Genomic DNA, 24,948 nt, shown 5'->3' with positions numbered 1-24,948 from the left:
GGGGTGGGGGGAGAGAGGGGAGAGAGTTGTTAGGTGTATATGAATTTATAACTGTTAACTCTTTGTACTGGGTCAAGTGGATCACAACTGTAATCCCAGCACTTTGGGAGGCCAAGGTGAGAGGATTGCTTGAGCCCATGAGTTTGAGACCAGCCTGGGCAACATAGCAAGATCTTGTCTCCACAAAAAATTTAAAAAATGAGCCAGGCATGGTGGTGCACACCTGTAGTCCCAGCTACTCAGGAAACTGAGCTGGAAGATTTATCTGAGCCCAGGAGGTAAAGACTATGGTAGCCAAGATTGTGCTAGTACACTGCAACCGAGAAAGAAAGAAGGAAGGAAGGAAGGAAGAAAGGAAGGAAGGAAAGGGAAAACAATTGTTACCTCTTTGATAAACAAAAACAGTTGCAAAGCTTTTCTATATATTAAAATGTACTTGTTATATATTTTTCTAACTTTTAACTTTCAAATTTTCTGCACCTTCATGTTTTAAATGTCTTTCAATAATTTTATCTATTGTGGTTTTATATTTTAATTCAGTTTGACAGTCTCCATCTTTTAAGTAAAATATTTATCCCATTTGCATGTAAAATTGCATTACTGATACATTTGGGTTTAAACTTGCCATCTTTTTTCAAATCAGTTCTCCCTTTTATATTTTATTTTCAATCTTCTTTCTTGATTATTTGATTATTTAAAATTTTATTTTCCCTTTTCTGTCAGTTTTATATTCTTTTGGTATTTTTAGTGGTTTAATGTGAATCTAGAGAAGACAACTTTTATTCTCATCTAGAGTCAATGGCAATTGGTCCTTTTAGACTCGTTAACACTTAGCTCTTTAAACAAAATTTCTCTTTTATATCCTGTATCTCGAATTCTCAGTGATGCGGTTTTGGGGTCTGTCTAAATCTTTTTTGATTGTTTCTGCTCTCATTCATGTGGCTTGTCTTCTTGTGTCCTTGGTGATCCTAGACTATACTCTTATGACTTAATCTGTGGTACTCCTGAGCACCTACATTTGGGTTGCTTTCTTCTAGAAACCTCTTGTGTCTGCTTCTGCTGGATGCCTGGGGATAATTTTAGTGTGCTTCAAGGATCTGTGAGAAACATTGTTTGAGCCCACAACCTCACAGATGCTCACGGCTCCTCTGACTTCAGTCCTTGACCAGCCTCAAGCTTTAACACAATACATTCCTCTTTTGCCAACCAAGTCTTATAGCTCCCAGCTAGCTGCAGGAAACAATTTTCCTGGAGAGAGAGATTTCTTGAAAAACCTTCCATTGTCTTACTAATGCAGGGTGTCCTATAAAAAGTATGTTTTATCCAGGGTCTATTTATTCGGCTGCAGAAGGGACCCTTAGTTTTCCTAATTCATCATTTTGTAAGAAGTAATAGAAATGATTTATTGTATTGGCTTATTTCGGTGGGACAAGGGTATCAAATCATTGCTGAGTCAGCACTTCTGTGACAGAAGAATAACGATATCCCATATAATGATTTATATTACACAATAATCTTTTCAGTATATAAATTGATGGAGGTGATAATGTCTGTAATCTTCAACTACACATAAATTTTAACTTGTGAAATGTAACATATATATTGTATATTTATAATATTAGGCTTGATAGAGAGGTATGCTACATAATTTCATTTGTCATTTTATAAAAGAGTACACGATATTTGTATTTTTCTTATATTTTGGCTTAGAAAAAAGTTGATCGGTTATTTTGAGTTGAATTATTAGTTGCATTGTTCAAGTTTTTTGAAGATTTTATTTTGCCTTCTTATACTATCTGTCATACTATTTTAAATAATTATATGACACTGATATATAAATGCAGTTGCCTATATGCACACATCAAAATATGCACCCAATATTCTATGTGTGAGGAGAGGGCATAGATAGTTAAATCATCTCTCTTAATGAAAAATCAGAGACCTAAACCCGATTAAAATATTTTAATCTGGTTTTTATTTCTGATTTTTCTATCAGATGATGGTATCTAACAACATAAAAGATATGACTGGCTACATTTAGTTTTTTTCAAACAAAATTTTGTTTAATGAAATTTGGATTATGACAAACTCATAATTCATAACAGGGGGTGATTGACCCCCTGCCCAGAGGGATATTGGCTCTATCTGGAGACACTTTTGGTTGTCACACTGGTGGAGGGGTAGGTTTTATTGGTGTCTAGTAGAGGCCAGGGATGCTGCTCAACATCTTACTATTTACAAGTCAGAACTTACATAGAAGAATGATCCGGCTTGTAATGTCTACCACACTGAGGATGAGAAACCCTGTTCTAAATAGATTATTCTGTGATTTACTTGATATAAAAGCAAACTTGATGGAGAATTGTGATTGAAGGCCCAGAATTTGGACTCTACAGCTTTTACATGAAGACTGGCTATCAGCAGCAGCTGAGAATTGGGTTCTTAAACATGGTCATGCTGTTGTTTTTAGTATATATAGTCTAGCAGCATGGTCACATCACAGTGAAAAGGCCATCCTCCCCTGAGATGGGGCAGCTGAGCACCACATGTGTTCCCTCCTGGGCCTTCCTGTCCCGGTCCACCTTGAATCTCTGAGACCTGTTGTGGTGGGGCCACTGTGGCTGCTGAACAGAGTGGCTCCCGCGCTTCATTTTATTTTTTTCTATTCTATCCTGCCTTTCTTTGGAAAGTTTTCTCAATCTGTCTGACACTGTGAAAATAGTTACATGCTGCAGTTAAATAGACCTTACCTTCCTTTCTTTGAAGTTTAGAAAATCTGTGCATTTAAAAAATTCTTTTAAAAGTCTAACTGTAATATTTAATTTTAAACAGAAATTGGAAATGCAGTTACTTGAAAGACCATCTATATGGAGTGGCACTTCATCACGTCTGACGGGATAATGCCCTATGCTCAGATCTCAAAGTAAAGAGATTGCCTTCCATTCACATTTAAAGGTTGCACGAACATGAACTCCAATCAATGAAGAATTTCTGCCTCTGCCATTGAACTTTTTTCTCCATGAATCTTCATTGTGCATAAATGCTAGTAAATTATTTATAGAATGTGTATTTGACTCTGATCTTTTAAAAGAAGCGAGAGAGTGGGCCCACCTTATGTTCACTTATTTTCACTTTAAAGACTGAAAATATTTTACATATATTCTCTGTTTTTAATGGATTCTTGCCATACATTTTTTTCTTCTAGGCACTGGCCCATCTCCACTTAATAGAATATGTGGGAGAACAGACTGCTTTGCTAATAGTAAAGGTACAATAAATGCCATAATAGAAAATCACTGTTCTTTGATTTTTAAAAAAATCTCGTAAGAGCAGGTCATATTAATTATGTAAAAAGGTACAACAGGGAACTTTTTTTTCCTGTGTGGCTGAGAGATGAAGGGAGACTTTTTCCAAATAATATATAATTAAGATGCCTAGTATTTTGCTGTTACCCTTTAGTTAAAATCTGTCCAAGAAGGTGAACAGCTGATGCCAGTCTCAGTAAATGACTGTTGCAGGCGTCCCAACCCCAGGGCTCTGCTGCCAACTGAGTCATTGTGAGCATTGTGTATAGTCACCAGATGTGGAGGGGCGGAGTCACTCTTGATGTGTGTGAGAGGCTAGTTGGCTGGGCTGTGGCTGGTATTTGCTCCCCCAGTTACTTGTGGAAAGCCACCTGAGGCCCCGGTGTGAGTGTGGTCCTGGTCTGCATGCCTGTTGCAGCCTTGGTGTTGCCATGTGTGCGAAGGAGAAGAAACAACCCTTGACACCCTTCTGAGCCTCATATGTCATAGAATCCAGTTGCTTAGTGCGTGTGATTTAACAATGCAACTGCTATTATGTATTTCTTCCAGATGGTCCCTGAGGATCAGGGCCTTGTGGCTGCCATCATCCTAACAATGTGGGTCTCAGCCTTGGTGTCGTCCTTGTGATGATTGATAACATCCCATTTACCACCACAATGGTAAGTTGTATGTTTCTGTCTTGGGAGCCCAGCTTTAGCCTGGACATGATCTGGGCTCACCCTTTCCTCCCAAGGAGACAGAGACAGAACCTGCCCCTTTGCCACACTCACAGGTGTGGAGGACATAACGTGGGCAGAGTCCAGACTGCAGGTAGGGATGAGGGTCGCATCCACTGAGCATAGCATGTCTTCGATGCCAGAGCTTCCACCTCTCCCGGAAAAGACTGTTTTTTTACTACTTTTTAAAGAAAATTGCGGGACACCAACAGACAAGCTTCTGTCTTTATTCCCTGCACATGTAAGAGCCTTCCCAGGCAGCCAGTGTGGCTGCTTGTTGGTCTAGGCAGGATTTTAAACTCTTGATGTGGGATCACAAGTATGTCACAGGCTTTTGACAGGGCAGAAGGCCCCTTCTTGAAAGTTCTGATATTGACTGCTAAGCTCTGGGAGGAAGCTCTGAGCCCTGATGTTGTCAGGTAAAGGCAGGACATGGCATGGACATGAGAAGCTGGGGTCTTGCCACAAACACCTGAGGTTCCAGGGACAAGAGCCTGGTGGAGTTCTCTGTTGTTCTTGTGATCCCAAGGACCCTCCTCCACCCCCATAGAACAGTCTGTATAAAGGGGCTGCCAAGACATTCCACCACCTTATATCAGATTTGGAACAGAGGAACCATAAGACCTGGGGTGGCAGGACTGGCCATGTGAAGAGGGCAGGCCAGGCTCCGCAGCATGTGTCCCTCATGCAGTACTGGCCTTACACAGGCCTGAGAATCTGCATCCCTCAATCACAGGCTGGAATCCATGATTTCTGCCCAGGAAGCTGCATCTACTTGCCTGGATGCTGTCCTCTTTCTAGTGTCTGGGTTTTGATAATCCTGATTTAATTCTGTGGCTTTTGTTATTTCCTCGTGAATCCCCCAGTTAGAGAAGTAGTTTGACTGTTGTGAAATTCCCCAGTTTCAGCTCAGCAGGCTCTATCTCTGCCCACCCCAGACCACCTGGCACCCCTGGCAGAGATGCCTTTACCCATGTTCTTGGCTCCTCAGACAGAAAGGTCAGCCTGTGCCCTCACCCTTGTTGTCAGATGAAACAGTCTGAGCCTGATGAGGCCACATGGTGTGGCCACAGAGCTCTAGACTGTGTCTTCTTGACCTACTCTTCCTTCTGGCCCCCCGTGGTCACAACTGGAAATCCTACCTTCTGGGGAGGCTTTGGGTATCAGGGCTCAAACCCTTTCTGGTACTGAATTGGAGATGCCCTGTTGTTGACAGTTTGTGATGTTCTATTTTCTAAAATAGGACAATTTTCACATTTTTGTTCCACAAATGTTAATAGCTACTTAACTTTTAACTTAAAAAAAAGTGAATCAGAGAGTACAACAAATAAACAAATATTCATTATGTTCACCACCCTGAATGAGAAAATGTAAACATTTTATCTCCTTTGCCTCAAGGTTTCTTGCTCGTTTATTGTCAAGAAATAAAACATTCTAGGTAAATGTGAAGTTCTCTGTTTCTCCCCTCAAGCCCAGGATCATTTCTGCCCTCCCATCTCCTGAGGGAACTATCCTCATGAATTTGGGTCAATCCATTTATGCCATGCCATACATGAACCAGGGTCCCCCTACCTCAGTCCTTTCCACAGTGTGCCACTGCAAAAACAGATTGACCCAAATTCTTGAGGATAGTTCCCTCAGGAGAGGGGAGGATGGAAACATTCCTGGGCTTTCGGGGAGGAACTGAGAACTTCACATTTACCTAGAATGTTTTATTTCTTAACAGTAAACAAGCAAGAAATTGTGAGGCAAAGAGGATAAAATGTTCACACTTCCTCATGTGCATGTGAGCAGAGTTCTTTATGTATCTGTACATACATGCATGTCATTGGGCTGTTAGACCTTCTCTAGATTCACTCATCACTTCTCTGATCAATCTGTTCTGGTAGAGCAGATCACTATATGGAATGATCTATTTCTCTATACTTCAGTGTATTTTTGTGTTGTTTACTCTGTGATTGTGTAAGATGTTGAAGGTTCATTGTCAATGTCACTTCCCAGACTATTTGTTGCTGTTATTTTTGTTGTTTTTACCTTGTGTAAGATCTCTCTTCACCTCTTCTGAGTCTCTGCCTGTTTTATCATTTTCCATTCCTCTATTTTCAGTCTTTAAAATTATTGTTTTTTAAAAATCACTTCTTTAATGACATTTTTAAAGTAGCATGCAAATGGATTTTTAAAATTCAAAGTAGATAATCTCTGCCTTTTAAGAGAATAGTTTAACATGATTACATTTATTGTGATGATTGATGAACTTGAACTTATTGCCAGCATTTCATTTGCTTTCCATTTATTATGCTTTTTCTTTAATGATTCTTTATTCTCCTTTAATTTCCTGACTTCTCTTGGATTCATAAGTGGAAGTGTTTCAGTCTGAGTAATGCTTGGCTGCTAACCCTTGACACCAATACATTGAGAGGCAGGGAACTGCTAGAAAGAAGTTTATTTCTGAACTTGGATCTAGGGAGCAGAATCTCTCCTCACCCTTCCGGGTTTATAGTCCACTTTTATAAGTTCAGGTATGTTGGTACCTATACATTAATCATGTTACTGGCAGATCATTGTATAGAACTTAAGTTACAGCCACATTTTGTCAATAATGACATGTATGGTCCACATTTTCCAGCACTGGTTAGCAGAGGTATCTCACAACTTATCAGTAACTTCCAGCAGCCATAGAGTAAAGGGAGTTAATAAAGCCTAATACATCATTCATTACTACATATTGTTATTAGTATGCAAAAGTTCTGAAAACCACAAGACTTATGATTACATTGACACTATATTATTTAAACCTTATGACTACTAAGAAAAGGGAGGAATTGGGGATTCGTTTCTCTCCATTATTTGGGCACAGTTTGCCGAGAAGTCAAGGATTCTTTGAATGTATTTACTGAGAGTGCATTGGAGATAAGGTGAAATGCTCTTCTTTGTTAACTCTCAGGAAGGTGGGTACATGCAGGCCCAAACACTCCAATACTTATTGCTCTGACTTGCTCACATTGGAGCAACAGACCTCTTCTCTCTGACTAGCAGGTTAACTACTCGGGGATTGATCATGACCCAGAGGAAATATCCCAAAAGCACAAACTTCAGAGGGACAAGATGAGTGCTGAGTGTCAGGCACCCCACCCCCTACCCTGATTCAGCAGTGGGACACAGAATGCGAACAGAAAAGGATAAGGAAGACCTCTCCCCCAAAGAGATCAGCAGTGAGTCTGGGGCTCATCAAGTTCCCTCCTCCCAGAAATCCTTTGAACATCAGAATGAGCTGCTGGGGCATAATTGAGAGGGACAAACCCAAGTGGAATCTGGACATCGGCCATGGTAGGAGGAACTCTATTCTAGGGTAAGTCTGACTGGGATACCCCTCACTAGTACCTGGGGAGGAGACAATCCTGGACCTCCCCACCAGAGAGCATCCCCCTGACCATATGAGAGTGGAAGGGAAGGACTGGGGCTCCACCTGTCCCCACCACCCCCTCCTCCTTCCCTGGGCCATGCACTGGGGAGATTGTGAATGAGGCCACAACTCTACAGGAGACAGCAGAAGGGTTGAGAGGAAAAATTACAGAACCTGCCACAAGAGGGTGCTTAGTACCTAGATTTTTTATTCTTTTTTCTTTGTGAGTGGGTGTGTATTTGAGGGTTCAGTTTGCATTCCAATCCTCTTTTCCTTTTTCTTTCTTCTTTCGCTTTTGATTTTGTTTATGTATGTACGTGAATACTTGAGTGTTCATCTTTCAATTTGTTTTTTGTTCTTCTCTTTTTTATTTAATGTGTGTCTGAATGTATATGTGGGGGTTTGATTTGTATTTCCCCTTCTTAAAATTATTTTTCTCTTTTTCTTCTTTCATTTTTGTGTTGGGCATGGTTGTGTGATCTGCATGTTTGGTTTTTCTGTGTTTTGCTTTTTTTTTGGTTTGTTTTTGTTTTGTTTCCTGCTTGTTTTAGTTTGTATGTACTGTGTGTTGTTTTTTGCTTTGGTTTCTGCTTTTGTTTTTCTCTTTTTCTTTTTTCAAGATAGTGATTTTTTAAATTCTTATTTTAAATTATAAAGATGTGGGGTACAATTCAGGGTTAGGTATGCAAGCATTGATTATGCAGGTACCCTTGTTGATGAGGTATGCCCCTCCCTCCCCTAGCAGTTTCCCTCAACTGGCAATCCTACCTCCGCTCCTCTTATAGTTTCCCACTACTGCCGATCCCTTTCTTATAGTATTATAATAATTGTTCATGGTCCATTTATGAGTGAAAACATATGGTACTCTGTTCTTTGTTTCTGTGATAGATCACTGAGCATGATCAACTCTAAATCCATCTAAGTTGCTGTGATGTCCATATATTTGTCCTTCTTTATGGCTGCATAATATTCCATTGTGCATATGTACCACATTTTTTAATCCAGTCCAGCTTCGATGGGCAACATGGTTGGTTTCGTGTTTTTGCTATTGTGAATAGAGCTGCAACAAACATATGTATGCAGGCATCTTTTTTTGTAGAATGATTTGAGTTCCTCTGGGTATATTCCCAAAAGAGGAATAGCTGGGTCATATGTAAGGACAATTTCTAGTTCTTTCAGAAATTGCCACACTGTCTTCCAAAGAGGTTGCACTAGTTTGCATTCTCACCAGCAGTGTCAAAGCATTCCTTTTTCTCTGCATTCTTTCCAGCATCTGTTGTTTGTTTTATTAATGGGGGCCATTCTTACTGGATTTAGGTGATATCTCAGTGTAGTTTTGATTTGCATTTCTCTGATGATGAGTGAGGCTGAGCACTTTCTCATGTGTCTGTTGTCTGCCTGTATGTCTTCTTTTGAGAAGTGTCTAATCATGCCTTTTACCCACTTTTTAATGTGGCCGTTTGTTTTTTTCCTTTTGGTGCATTTGAGTTCCTTGTAGATCCTAGATGTTAGGCCTTTGTTAGATATACAGATGGCAGATATTATGTCCTATTCTGTGGGCTGACTCCCTGCTCTATTGATGGTTTCTTTTGCTTTGCAGAAGTTCATTAGTTTGATGAGGTCCCACTTGTCTATCTTGTGTCTTAAGTTATGGGCATTTAGGGTTCTGAATAGGAATTGGTTGCCAGATCCAATTTCCATAAGGGTGTCTCCTGCATTTTTTAAGAGTCTTACAGTTTGAGGTTTACATTTAGGTCTTTGATCCATTTAGAGTTGGTTTTTGTATATGGTGATAGGCAGGGGTCCTGTTTCAATCTTCTGTATGTGATAAGTCAGTTTTCTTGGCACCATTTACTGATTAGGGTCTCATCTGCAGTGGTTGTTGCTGGAGGCTTTGTTAAAGATGAGTTGGCTGAGAAATTGAGTCTTTGCTTCTGTAATCTCTGTCCTGTTCCATTGGTCTATATGCCTGTTCTTGTACCAATACCAGGCTGTTTTGATTAGTGTAACCTTACAGTAAAGTTTGAAGTCTGGGAGTGTGATAGTTCCTGCTTTGTTTCTTTTGCTAAGAACTCTTTTGACTCTTTGTGGTCGTTTATCTTTCCATCTGAATTTCTGTATTGTCATTTCTAGGTCTGAGATGAATGATGTTGGTAACTTAATGATTATTGCCTTGCATCTGTAGATTGCCTTTGGTAGGATGGACATCTTGACAATATTGTTTCTTCCTATCCATGAGTATGGGATATTTTTCCATTTGTTTGTGTCTTCTTGATTTCTTTGAGCAGTGTTTTGTAGTTCTCATTGTAAAGGTCTTTCAGTTCTCTGGTTAGGAAGATGCCGAGGTAGTTCATTTTTTTAGTGACTATTGTGAATGGAATTGTGCTTTTTATTTGGGTCTCTGACTGCTTGTTGTTGGTGTATAGGAATGCAACTGTCTTTTTCACATTTATTTTGTATTTTGAGACTTTGCCAATGTCCTTTATCAGTGCAAGCAGGTTTTTGACAGATTCTCTTGGATTTTCAAGGTTTAGGATCATATCATCAGCAAAGAGGTATAACTTGACTTCCTGTTTTCATATTTGGATACCCCTGATTTCCTTCTCTTGTCTAATTGCCTTAGCTAGGACTTCCAACACATTGTTGAACAAGAGGTATGAGAGTAGGCAGCATTGTCTTGTTCCAGTTTTCAAGGGGAAATGTTTCCAGTTTCTGTCCATTTAGCAATGTGTTAGCTGTGGGTTATTTAAAATGACATTTAGTATTTTGAGGTATATTCTTTCTATGCCTAGGTGTTTGAGGGTTTTTATCAAGAAGAGATGCTCGATTTTATCAAAAACTTTTTCTACATCTAATGATATAATCATGTGGTTCTTGTTTTTATATCTGTTGATGTATTTAATTATATTTATGGTCTTGCAAATGTTGAAACAACCCTGCATCCTGGAGATGAAGCCTACTCGGTCATGGTAGATGATTTTTGAGATGTGTTTTTGGATCCAATTTGCTAAAATCTTATTGAGGATTTTTGCATCTATGTTCATAAGGGGTATTGATCTGTAGTTCTCTTTATTTGTTGGATCTTTTCCTGGTTTGGGTGTCAGTGTGTTGTTAGCTTTGTAAAATGATTTGGGGGGAATTCCAACCTTCTCAATTGACTGGAATACTTTCAATAGGATTGATATCAGCTCCTCCTTGTATATTTTGTAGGCTTCTGCTGGAAAGCCATCCGGTCCAGGGCTTTTTTTTTTTTTTGTAGATAATATTTTTATGACTGAGTCAATTTCCTCTGTTGTTATTGGTCTATTTAGTCTTCTTGTTTCAACCTGGGGATGTTGTGTGATGTCAGAAAGTCCTCCATTTCATTTAGGTTATCAAGTTTGTTTCCATACAGGTGTACATAGTAATCTCTAATCTTTTGTTTTTCTTCAGAGTTAGTTGTGATTTGATCTTTTGTATTGCTGATGGTGTTTCTTTGGGCTTTTTCTCTCTTTTTCTTGGTCATTCTGGCTAGGGGTCCATCAATCTTGTTAATTCTTTTAAAGAAACAGATTTTTGTCTTGTTGATGTCTTCTATGATATTTTTGTCTTCTATGTCCTGTATTTGGGCTCTTATTTTTGTGATTTGGATTCTTCTGCTAAAGTTGGGATTTTGGTGATCTTTCCAGCACCCTTAGATGACTTTTAGGCTCTCTACTTGTGATCTTTCCATTTTCTTGATGTGTGCTCGTAGAGATATAAATTCCCCTTAGAACTGATTTCATGGCATCCCAGTTTTGGTAAGATGTTTCTTCATTTTCATTTGTTTCCAGGAATCTTTTAATTTCTGCTTTGATTTCAGTGTTGACCCAGTAGTTGTTCAATATTATGCTGTTTAATGTCCTTGTCTTTGTGGGCTTTGGGGAAATGTTGTTGGTGTTGATATTTATTTTTATTCCACTGTGGTCTGAGAATGTGCATGGCAACATTTCAACCTTATGGAATTTGTTTTTGCTTGATTTATGGCCAAGGATGTGATCAGTCTAGTAGTAAATTCCATGTGGTGATGAGTAGAATGTATATTCTGTTGTTCTTGGGTGCAGTAATCTGTAGGTATCTATTAAGTCCATTTGGTCAAGTGTCAAGTTCAGATTTTTGGATCTTCGTGTTGATTTTTTGCCTCAGTGATCTATCTAGGACTGTTAGTGGGGTATTCTGGTCCCCTGCTATAATAGTGTTAGAGTTAATATCTTTTTTTAGTTTACTTAGTATTTGCTTTACAAATGGTGGCACTCCTGTGTTGGGTTGCATATATGTTTAGGATGGATATCTCTTGTTGATGAATTGAACATTTTATCATTATGTAGTGTCTTTTTGCATCTCTTTAAATTTTGATAGCCTAAAGGTCGTTTTGTATGATATTAAGATCACAACTCCTGCCTTCTTTTGTGACTTATTTGCCTGGAAACTCCTTTTTCATCCTTTAACTTTGAGTCTGGGTGCATCCCTTGTAGTGAGATGAGTCTCCTGGAAGCAGCAAATAATTGGGCCATGATTTCTTCTCCAGATTGCCATTCTGTGTCTTTTCAGTGGTGCATTTAGTCCATTCACGTTCAGGCTGATTACTGAAATGCGATTGTTTAATCCCTGTCTTGAGGTTCTTATAAAGTTTTTTCATTGCTTGTTTCTTTTTGACTTTGGGGTTGATGTATGTGTGTGTTTTCAAGTTTCTTGTTGCACTGTATTCTCTGTTGATTCTGTGATCTGCTGTTCTCTTGGGAAGTGTGTAGTCATTCTTTTTTCTTTTTTCTGTGCTTAATGCCTTTTTTAATCATCTCCTGTAGAGTTGGTCTGGAAGCTGCATAATCTCTTAGGGATTGGATGTCTGGGAAGGATTTTAATTCTCCATCACTGATGAAGCTGAGTTTGGCTGGATAGGAAATTCTTGGTTGAAATTGTTTATCTTTGAGGACTTTGTATAAAAGGCTTCAGTCCTTTCTTGTTTGTAGTGTTTCTGCTGATAGGTCTGCTACTAGTATGATTGGTTTTCCCTGGTAGGTAGTCTGACCTTTGTCTCTTGCTGCCTTTAGGATTTTTTTTTGTGCCTACTTTGTGTAGGTGAATTACTATGTGTCTAGGGGTTGGTCTTCTCATTTGATGTCTTGTGGGGGTTCTCTATATCTCTTGTGCTTGGCTGGTCATATCTCTGGTGAGATGGGGAAAGTTTTATTGGATTACCTCCTGGAATACCTGCTCAAAGTTGTTCTCCATTTCTCTTTCTTTTTCTGCGATACCAAACAGGCTTAGGTTTGGCCAATTTATACAACCGTACCTCTTGTAGGTTTTGTTCTTTCTTTCTGAGTCTTCTTTCTGTGTTTTTTACAGACTAGGTTAATTCTGTGTTCTGGTCTACAAGTTCTGAGGTTCTTTCTTCAGCTAGATTAATTCTGCTTTCCATGCTTATCTTGTTATTTCTTTCCTGGATGAAATTTTTTATTGCCATAATCTCCGTTGCAAGTCCTTTCAGTTTTGCAGCTTCTCTTTCCTTCGTTTTTTTTTTTTTTTTGAGTTGGAGTCTCACTCTGTCGCCCAGACTGGAGTGCAGTGGCTGCTCCCGGCCACTGCAGCCTTGACTTTCTGGGCTCTGGCGATCCTTCCACCTCAGCCTTCCAAGTAACTGGAACTATAGGCACGCACTATCACGCCCGGCTAATTGTCTTTGATTTATTGTAGAGATGAGGTCTCGCCTGCCCAGGCAGGTCTTGAACCCTCGGGTTCAGGCAGTTCACTCACTTCAGCCTCCCAAAGGCGTGGGATTACAGGCAGAGTCACCGAACCCAGCTGCAGCTTGTCTTTCTTGACTCGTATTTACTCTTTCCATCCATTCCCTAATCCCTGTCATAGTCTAAGGCCAGTCTTGGTAACTTCCATTGTTTGGGCACCAAGGTCTGATTTTTCAGTTTTGTCTTTGGTACACTTGAAATTCCCTGTGGTCTTCCTTTGGTTTTTCCTCCTTTGTGAAAGATCTCTTCTATTTCTCTTTAGTTCTGTTATATAGTGTTAATGGGAGAGACTTCCCCTTCTGATGTTTGCTCAGTCCTGATTCTTCCCTGATCTGGGCTCTGTATTTATTCTTTATTGAAATAGGATGGTGGATGGGAAACTTTGCTGTCTCTTGTAGTTTTTGAAATTCAAGTAATGTAAGGTATGGAGTGCTAGGATTCAGAAACTTCTTGCAAATTGCAGTGTTCACTTATTGTGGCATGTATTCCCTGAGACTCAGGACCCACCATCACTCTATATGATGAAGCAAAGCAGAAACCAATTAAAAAAACAATTGAACACACACACACATAAACAAACACACACAGGCATACATCCCAAAACAAACTGGAATAACAACTAAGTGTAACAAAACAAACAGCAACAACAAAAAACCAAGAAAACTAAACACACACACACACACACACACACACACACACACCTAGCACAAAGTGAATAGAGAAGAAAAATAGAAAGACCAAAAACAAAAAAGGAATTCAGATCATACCTTCACACATACAGTGACACACACCTTAAACCATAAAAAATAGAAATAAAAAACTCAGAATAACAAAAGAACAAAAACCTACCAATAACAACAAAATTGAAAGATGAGCATGTAAACAGAAAATGACAAATAAAAGAAAAAACAGAAAACGAAAAAATATTTGAGGAATGCAGATCAACCCTCACATGCACATTCATTCACAAAGGAAAAATATTTTTAAAATAGATGAACTAACAAACAGTCAAAGAATTTAAAAAATTTTAAAATAGGTTAAAAATTTTTTTAAACTAAAAAAAGAAAGAGACTTGTGGCAGGCTCTGTAATTGTTCCTTTAATCAGGTCTCTCCTGCAGAGCTTCCACCTTTTTCACTCTCTTCTCAGTGTCCAGAACAGGGAAGGAGAAGAGCCAGTGGAGGTGTGTGGAGCTGCAATCCTCTCCTCCCACTCTGGTATGGTCAGGGAGCTCTCTGGTGGGGAGGTGTGGGATTTTCTCCTCCCCAGGTATGTACTCATGGGGGGGTGCCCCAGCCAGGCCTATCCTGGAATGGAATTCTCCTATTGTGACTGACGTCCAGGCTGCACCTAGGTTTGTCACTCTCAGTCGTGGCCCAGCTATGTGGGTCCAGATTGCTGGGGAGGAGAGGGTTTGGGTCACTCCCATACTCCCCACTGATCTCTTTGGAGTCCTTCCTCATCCTTTTCTGGCCACATCCTTTGTCCTGCTTCTGGATCAGGGTAGGGGATGGGGCACCTGGAACTCAGCACTCGTCAGGTCCCTCTGAAGTTTGTGCTTTCAGTATGTTCCCTCTGGGTCACAATCAATCCCTGAGTAGTTGATTTGCCAGTCACAGAGATCAGGTTTGTTGCTCCATGGTGAGTGAGTCGGAGCACTTTCCTGTCCCACCTTCAAGATGGTTGTGCAGTTCTTCTCTTGTTCTCTTCCATAGGACTTTGCCTCTGGACTCCCTCTGTATCCCCTTCTGTCAGTGCCCTGCCAGGCACTGAAGTGGTGAGGCAAAGGCTGGAGTTGGCAGTCTCTACTGCCAATGGTGAGGGAAAGCCTGGGGTGGTAGTCTCTCCCTGCCACTTTTCACAGAAAAACTTTTGTCCATTTAAAAAAAATTGGTGCTTAGCTTCTGTGATCTGGAAAGAGCCAGAGACCAAGCAGAGAAGCAGCACCAGCTACTGTACCAGGGGCCTGGTGACTTGCTCTCAAGCCCCCACTGAGACAGTCTATCCCAACATTTTTTTCCCAGGAAGAGATTTGCTGATTATAAAAAAAAGAAGCAAAAGAAAATGGCACTTGGCTTCTGCATCTTGGTAATCTCTAGGGCCCAAGCCCAGCAACTGTGGCACCAGCTGCTACACCAGGAGATCCCCGGCCACTAGCTCCCTAGCTCTCACTGAGTCAGCTACTCCCATGCTCACTTGCTCACCAGCTTGTACACACAATTTTTCAAACCCTCACTCACACTGGGACTTGCATAGTCCAACTGACAGCTGCCATCTTCCCAAGCTCTCCTGTTTTACTATTTTTTTTTTTAATTTATTTCATTATTTTTGTCCATCCTATTTCTTTCTACTTTTCTCTGTTCTCCTCACTGCTGTTATAGTATCTTGGACTCAGCATGTGCACACACATACCCCTTGCATCATTGTATAGAGTAATGGTAGGGAGTGAGTCTCAGGGAACCCACACTCCAGTCAGTGAACATTGAGCTTTTCAAGTAGTTTCTGAATCCTAGCTGCTCATCCTCCACCTTATTCAACTCTCAAAACTCCAAGGCACAGCAAACCTCCAACCCTGTTTCAAAATAGACAAATTCAGGTCAGATCAGGAAAGAATAGAGGGCTGAACAAACATCAGAAGTGAAAGCCCCTCCCTCTGCCACTGAATAATGGAACTAAAGGGGAAAGAAAGAGATCTGTCACAAATAAGGAAAAATAAATGGAAGAACACAGGTCATTCCCTGTGTACCAAAGAGAAGACACCTGAAAACTCAGACCTCAGGGCCCAAACACTGGAAGCCACCAATGACTGGCCCCAGAATACAACAGGCATTAGGGAATGGTTGTAAAGAGTGAATAAGATTCAAGAAAGAGAAGATGCAACTGGAAGAACTTGTAACAAAGATTTTGGCCATAAAAAATTTTAGCTAGGGAACAAATAACAAGATGACAAGCATGGAAAACAGAATTAATCAAGCAGAAAAATGAATCTCAGAGCTTGAAGACAAAAACATGAAATTAACCCAATCTGTAGAAAACATAGAAAGAAAACTCAGAAAGAGAGAACAAAACCTCCAAGATATATATGATTATATCAAGAGGATGAATCTATGCATGATTGGTATCCCAGAAGAAGAAAGGGAAATGGAGAACACATTGGAGCATATATTCAGGGGATTGCCAAGAAAATTTTCCTGATCTCACCAGAGATATAACCATCCTAACCCAAGAGACATATAGAACTCCCGCAAGACCTCAAATGAGAAAAACAAGCCCTAGACACATAGTAATTCGCCTACCCAAAGTAGGTAAAAAAGAAAATCCTAAAGGCAGCATGAGAGAAAGGTCAGACCATTCAGAATAGCAGCAGACCTATTGGCAGAAATACGAAATACTACAGGTTAAAAGGAATTGGAGTACAATTTTCAGAGTCCTCGAGATAAATGATTTTAACCAAGAATTTCCTCCCCAGCCAAGCTCAGTTTTATCAGTGATGGAGAATTAAAATCCTTCCTAGACATCCAATCCCTAAGAGATTATGTAGCTTCCAGACCAGCTCTACAGGAGATGCTTTAAAAGGTATTAAAAACAGGAAAAAAAAAAACACAATGACCATACACTTTCCAAGGGAACACAGAATCAACAGAGAATACACTGCAACAGCAAACTTGAAAACATACACATATATCAACCCAAAAGTTAAAAGAGGAAACAACCAGGCTGGGCTCGGTGGCTCAGCCTGTAATCCCAGAACATTGGAAGGCTGAGGCATGTGAATTGCCTGAGCCCGAAGGCTTGAGACCAGCTTGGACACCTTGGAGAGACCTCTTCTCTACAATAAATATTAAAAATTAGCCAGGCATGGTAGCAGACACCTATAGTTCTGGACTTGGAAGGCTGAAGTGGAAGGATCATTGGAGCCGAGCAGATGGAGACCAGCAGGTTGACACTGGGGTGGCCATGTGTGTGCCACTGCACTCTAGCCTGGGCAACAGAGTGAGACTCCAACTCAAAAAAAAAAAAAAAAAAAAAAAAAACGAAAAGAAAACAAAGAAAAATCTTTATAAGAATCTCATGATAGGGATAAGCACATTTTTTTAAAAAAGATGTGGGGTACAATTCAGGGTGAAGTATGCAAATGTTCATTATGCAGATACCCTTGCTGATGATGTGTGTTCCCCCTTCCCCCGGCAGATTCCCACTACTGCCAAACCCGCTTTCCCAGGCCCCTCTCGATAGTTTCCACTACTGTCAATCATTCTCTCATATTATTACGATAATTATTCAAGGTCCACTTTTGAGTGAGAAAATGTGATACTCAGTTCTTTGTTTCTGTGAAAGATCACTCAGTATTACAGACTCTAAATTTATCCAAGTTTCTATGAAGTTCATGATTTTGTTCTTTATGATTGCATAATATTCCATTATATATGTATCACATTTTTAAAATCTGGTCCTCTTTTGATGGGCACCACGGTTGGTTCCATATTCTTGCTACTGTAAACAATGCTGTGATAAACATATATGTGCAGTTATCTTTTTTATTTGAATTCTTCTGGGTATATTCCCAATAGAGGGATTGCGGGGTCATATGGAAGGTTGATTTTTAGATCTTTTAGGAATCACCACACAGTTTTCCACAGAGGCTGTACTAGATTACACTCCCACCAATAGTGTAGAAGTGTTCCCTTTTCATCACATCCTTTCAAGCATCTGTGGTTTTTTGAGTTATTGATGATGGCCATCGTGACAGGAGTTAGGAGATATCTCAGTGTAGTTTTAATTTGCACTGCTTTGATGATTAGTGAGGCTGAACATTTTTTCATGTATCTGTTGGCTGCTCGTATGTCTTCTTTTGAGAAGTGTCTATTCATTTTTTTTGCCCACTTTGTAATGAGAATGTTTGTTTTTTTCTTTTTGGCAGGAGTTGCTATCTTAATATCAGACTAAACAATCTTAAATCTATCAAAAATTTTTTAAAAAAGATATCAAATGCACTACATAATGATGAAATGTTCAATCCATCAACAAGAAGTATCTATCCTAAACATGTATGCACCCAATACAGGAGCACCAGCATTTGTAAAGCAACTACTAAGTAACTAAAAAAAAGATATTGACTAACACTCTACTAGCTGGGGACTTAAATGCCCCACTAACAACCCTAGATAGATCATTGAAGCTAAAAATCTACAAAGAGATCTGGAACCTCAATTTGATGCTTGATCAAATGGACTTAATAGATACCTACAGAATACACCACCCAACAACCACAGAATATACATTCTACTCTTCACCACATGGAATGTACTCCAAGATTGACCACATCCTCAACCATAAATCAAGTATAAACTAATTTTATAAGATCAAAAATACTGTCATGCACTTTCTCAGACCACAGGGAATAAAAATTAATATCAACACCAACAAAATTCCCCCAAAACTCACGAAGACATGGACTCTAAACAGCAACATACTGAATAACTCCTGGGTCAACACAGAAATCAAAACAAATCAAAAGATTTCTGGAAACAAATGAGAATGAAGAAACATCTTACCAAAACCACTGAGATACCATGAAAACAATTCTAAGAGGGAAATTTATATCTCTATGAACACATATCAAGAAAATGGAAAGATTACAAGTTTACAACATAACAAATCACCTTAGGAACTGAAAAGACAAGACCACCAGCAAATTAGCAGAAGAATCCAGATCCCTAAAGTAAAAGTGCAAATATGGGAAATAGAAGACAAAAGCATAGAAAAAAATCAACAAAACAAAAGGCTGACTCTTTGAAAGAATAAGCAAGATTGATGGACCTCTGGCCAGAATGACCAAGAAAAAGAAAGAAAAATCCCAAATAAACACAATTAGAAGTACAAAAGATCAAATCGCAATTGACCCTGAAGAAATACAAGGGATTATCAGGGATTATTATGCACATGTATATGGAAACAAACTTGATAACCTAAATGAAATGGAGGACTTTTTGACATTGCACAACCTCCCAGGGCTGAAACAAGAAGATACTATGACACTAAATAGACCAATAAAAACCCAGGAAATTGACTCTGTCATAAGAAAGCTACCTACAAGAAAAAGCCCTGGACCAGATGGCTTTCCAGTGGAATTCTTCAAAAACATACAAGGAGAAGTTGATACTAATCGTACTGAAAGTATTCCAGGCAATTGAGAAAGATAGAACTCTCCTCAAATCATTTTATGAAGCTAACATCACACTGATGCCCTAACTGAGTAACAATCCAATAGAAAAAGAGAACTACAGACCAATATCCCTGATGAACATAAATTCAGAATTTCTCAGCAAGATTCTAGCAAATTGGATCCAATAGCACATATCAAAAATCACCCACCATGACCAAGTAGGTTTTATCCCTGAGATACAGGACTGATTAAACATCTACAAGACCATAGATGTAATTCAATGCATCAACAAATGTAAAAACAAGAACCACATGATTATATCATTGGATACAGAAGAAGCTTTCAATAAAATCCAGCATCCCTTCTTATAAAAATCCTTGAACATTTAGGCATAGAAGGATCATACCTCAAAATAGTAAGCACTATCTATGATGAACCCACAGCCAGCATATTTGTAAATCGACAGAAACTGGAAGCATTTCCCTTAAAAACTGGAACAAGACAAGTCTGTTCATCTCACCCCTCCTGTTAAACATTGTGTAGGAAGTCCTAGCTAGAGCAATTAGACAGGAGGATTGGGGGTACCCAAATAGGAAAAGAGGAAGTAAAGTTATCTCTCTGCTGACAATATAACCCTATGCCTCAAAAATCCAAGATAATCTTTCAGAAACCTCCTTACCTTTTAAGGGACTTGGATAAAGTCTCAAGGTACAAATTAAATGTGCAAAAGATCGTTGCATTCTTATACAGCAACAACAAACAGAGAAAAAAATAAAAAGCACAATCCCATTCACAATTGCCACACACAAAAAAAATGAAATACCTTGGCATCTTCCTAACCAGAGAAGTGAAAGACATTTACAATGAAAACTACGAAACATGCTCAAAGAAATACAAGACAAACAAATGGAAATATATTCTATGCTCATGGATAGGACGACTCAATATTGTTAAACTGTCCATCCTATCAAAGGCAATCTACAGATCAATACAATAGCCATTAAATTAACATCATTCTCCTCAGACCTGGAAACAATACAGAAATTCATATGAAAACATAAACGACCACAGACAGCTAAAACAATCCTCAGGAAAAGAAACAAGAAGTATCATACTATCAGAGTATTTTGAGGCTACAATAAAATAGCCTGGTATTGATATAAGAACAGGCATATAAACCAATGGAACAGGACAGAGATTCCAGTAGCAAAACTTCTATTTTTCAACCAACTCATATTCAACAAAGCCTTCGCCCACAATCACTGGAGAGAGAAGAACCTATTCAGTAAATGATGCTGGGAAAACTGGCTGATCACATACAGAAGATTGAAACAGGACCCCTACCTATCTCCATACACAAGAATCAACTCTAAGTGGATCAAAGACCTAAATGTAAAACCTCAAACTCTAAGAATCTTTGAAAATGCAGTAGACACCTTTATGGGAATTGGCGTAGGCAACCAATTCCTGATCAAAACGCCAGATGCCCATGCCATCAGATAGACAAGTGGGACCTCAGTATACTGAAAAGCTTCTGCAACATAAAAGAAAGCAGTAAGCCTCAGTAAGAATAGCCATCATTAATAAAACAAAAAATAACAGATGCTGGTGAGGATGTGGAGAAAAGGGAATGCTTCTATACTACTGGTTGGAATGCAAACTAGTTCAACCTCTATGGAAAACAGTTTGGCAATTTCTAAAAGAACTAGAAATTGACTCTCTGTGTGACCCAGCTATTTCCCATACTGGGAATATATCTGGAGGAATTAAAATTTTTCTATAAAAAAAGTACCTGCTTTTTATGTTTATTGTAATACTAGTCACAATAGCCAAAACGTGGAACCAACCATGCTCCCCATCAAAACTGGACTGGATAAAGAAAATGTGGTACATATTCATGATAGAATATTATGCAACCATAAAGAAGGACAAACATATAGACTTCACAGCATCTTGGATGGTTTCTATAATACTCAGTGATCTATCACAGAAACAAAGAACTGAGTATAACATGTTCTCACTCATAAACAAACTCTGAACATTTACCACAATACTATAAGAAAAGAATTGGCAGTAGGTAGATACTGCCGGGGGTGGAGGGGTACACATTATCAATAAGGGTACCTGATCTCAAACCAGGTGAAGTGAGGACCAATGAGAGGCCTCAACTTTATTTGTATGATGACCAATTATATAGCTAACCCTGAATTGTACCCCACATCTTTAAAAGAAAAAAAGAAGGAAAAAAATTTTTCCTACAGCCTTGAAATTTTCCTACTTTAACCTGCCCACTCTATCAAGTTTAGAGACAAAGCAATGCCCGTCTCTTCTTCGGTGGTGGTGTCTGCCCAGTGTGTGTTCAGCCTGGGGATGTTTCCCATTCACTCACACTGTCAGCTATGTGCTGGGAGTACAGGTAAGAGGCTGTTTGACTTTTTTCTGGAAATTTCTTTATTCCAGTGGTCAAGAAAGAGCATCACATAGTGCAGGAAATTCCAAAGATTTGGTCTATAACCGGTTGGATCATTCCACTGCTAATCTCACAATATTCAGAAGGAAACAGCCAGTTGGTAGGTGGGTCTACCTCTCCAAGTCCTGACAGAGAGTCAGTGGATGCTTCAACCGGATCAAAGCCAGCTGGTGGACAGTATCCCAGGACTTTGAGAGGTAGGTTTGTTCTTTTAAGCTTTTCCTATGTCCTTCTTCCTTGGTTCTTTATTTTGACCTTGCTTATCTTTCATGGTGGCTCATTGAAACCATACTTAACGCTTTAAACCAATGTAATTATACTTCATAAGTACTTAGTGCAATTGAAGCAGATGCAGACTGAAGCAGGAAGCTTGAAGCTCCCTCCTTCCACTCTCCTGTGGGCCAGTGCGAATGCCTCACCTGTTTGGAGAAGTTTCTTTCACCTCCACTGCTTCCTCTTCTCCCCCCATCCACCAGCCCTACACAGGCAACTGTGGAAACCAAGCACAAGTCTTCCTCTGTGGGGGTCCTCAGGCTACTCCTGCTTTATTCTGAAGACCTGGTTGAAATTCAAACAATCTCGTAATGATTGAGAATTCCATGACAGTCGTTCTCCATTCAAGTCTTATCTTTTCAAGCTCATTTGCTTGAACAGAAAGAAGATTGAGGCAATTTTCAAGTTAAAATGTTATTTTTCTCATCCTGGATGCTGAATTCAAAGAACAGTAATTTATGCACATAACCTTGTGAGCTTCCTTTAGCTGACACATTAGGTACTCATCACGGTCTAAACTGTTGTTCAGCCTTTATGTGGAAGTCATTTTCCAAAGTGGCCTTGTTCTCTTGGAGGCTCTGCATGCCCCACGGGATGTATTAGGCAGATGTCCTGTCCTTGGCAGAAGAAAGGTCACATACAAAGGGATGAACGGTGAAGCACTTCACATGGGCTTTAGCTTTTCATCTTTCACTCAGTCTCACTTATTTCAACTCATTCTTTCCTAATACATTTCAGGAGTAAGATAACATGGTGGGGGTGGGGGGCGGGCAGGCCAGTGGATCACAGTGAGGTGTGATAACATGCACAGTTGTAGATGCTGACATCCATGTTCTTCAAAAGGTGGGTCTGGTCTTGAATCCCTGCTCTGCCACCCTGCCATCCTAGGGATGCCCCAGAGTTAGAGAAACAGATGTGAGTAGCACAGAGATGCTGTAATCCCATTAGCCAGGTGCAGATCCCAGTCCTGAGGGGTTGTGTGAGTTGCAAGAGGTGGTGCACAGGGAACCTCCTCTGCAGGGAGAGTGGCCTTGGAGAGGCACTGCAGTGCCCAGGGGTGAGGGTCTTTCACCTTCTGTGGTCCACACACTGGCAACCACACCTCCAGATCCCAGCTCTGTGGTACCCCACAAAACCCAAGTGACAAATTTAGGAGACCAGTAGTCTGTGAGATTAATCACAGCGTGTCCCACAGACATAGGACAACAAAGGATACATTATAAAAACAAACAGGGAGATTGAAGCACAGCACAGAAAAATAGTTTCTGGGATTAAAACCCATAATTGCAATTATAAATATTTAATAAGAAGGAAGAAGAGAGAGTTCTTTGTCAGACCTGAGTTATCGGGTTTGTAGCCAAGTGAAAGATCTGCACAAGTACAAGCGCAGGCACAAAGAAACAGAGTCATGGACAAGGACGAACGACTTGGAGGTGAGACCCAGGAAGCCCAGTGGGGCACTGACAGGAGCTCCAGAATCAAAAACAGGAATGTACCACATTGAACCACATGGTCACTCACCTGCACATGGGGTCTGGGTACTAGCAGCGCCATCGCTGGAGCTGGTAGAAAAACAGTATCTTGTCTTCTCAGATCCCTGAGTCAGACCCTGCATTTGGACAAGGTGCTGGTGACCCTTGCACACATTGGTTTTGGAGGAGCACTGGGGTAGGCCAGGATCCTTTTGTAGGGCTTCTGCCCTAAGCTGAGGATGTGTCTCCCCTGCCCACTGCGATCTCACTCGCTCAGCTCTTGGAACGCTCAGGGAGCATGCAGCCTTCCCCGTGCCCACCTGCCCAGCCTTAGTGGGCCTCTCTCTCCTGATCTGCGGGGGGTCAGCTCTTCCTGGGCTGGCTTCCCAGGGTTGCGAGCCAGTCCCACACAGGGGCCAGTGTGCCCTCCTGCCTTCAGACAACTGAAAGGAGCTTTGTATGTATTTTTAGCTGAGTTGTGGTGTTTGCATTTGAAAGAATGATGGAATGCTTTTGTGTAACAGTGTCAATATGTACTAGCAATTACATTCTTGGGAACTATTTTAAATTAGGATGGAAAATTTTACATAATAACTTAATATGCATGAAAATTAAAATAATTTTCAAAATTATTTGGGGGCATAACTAAAGTGGGGGCAGGGCTTCCTTGTCTAGGCACTGTGACATGAGCCTTTTCCTCGCTCTCAAACTTCCAGCACCCCCTTCCCTTCCTTGAGGAAGATGACCCTGTTTCCATCCAAGATACAATAAAGGCCACTATGTGGGAGCTTCCACCAGCAGTTACTGTGTGGCCACCCAGTGCATCCTGCCTGCCCGTTACTTGGGGGATTTCCTACTCCAAACCAAGGCCAGCCACTTCTGGCACCAGACCCCACAGTCCTCTCCTGCATAATTTATTTTTCACCGTCCATCAGTCTTTTCTGTCAGTATCCCGTGTCTCCAGGCATCCTGTTGGCTCCTGTAAAGCCCAGTGCTTCGAAGGCAAGTCTATCCTGGCTGTCCTATTGCCATTTAACCCCTCTTCACTCTTTTTCTTGACTCTAGTGCAGTGGAGCCTTTCTGCCATAATCCATGGACACGGTCCTCTCCAAGGTCGCTAATGGTCAGTTCAGTCATTTCTTTCGTCCCCTCGTCACCCAGCCTGTCAGCAACATGAAGTGGCCGGGACTCTCTTGATCTTGGAATCCTTTCCCTGCTGGGCCCCCAGGTTCTCCTGCTCCCTGCTGGGTGCTTCTCCACGGCCCCTGCCATGGGCCTCTGCATTTTCCAAGCCCAGACACAGTACTGGGTTCCGGCCCTTTCCTCGCTAGACTCCAGCCAAGGGGTCTGATCTGAGCTTGTGTTCTATGTGCCATCCACCC

At 40.4% G+C, this 24,948-nt stretch overlaps 1 pseudogene; it reads left to right on the top strand.

Moving 5' to 3' along the window:
- The window catches only part of LOC103255967, a 317,052-nt pseudogene that overhangs the window by 176,814 nt on the left and 115,290 nt on the right, over positions 1–24,948 (top strand).

The sequence above is a fragment of the Carlito syrichta genome, unplaced genomic scaffold (assembly GCF_000164805.1).
Source record: "Carlito syrichta isolate Samal-C Ts95f unplaced genomic scaffold, Tarsius_syrichta-2.0.1 Scaffold288787, whole genome shotgun sequence".
NCBI lineage: Eukaryota > Metazoa > Chordata > Mammalia > Primates > Tarsiidae > Carlito > Carlito syrichta.
This window is presented reverse-complemented; position numbering and strand designations above follow the sequence as displayed.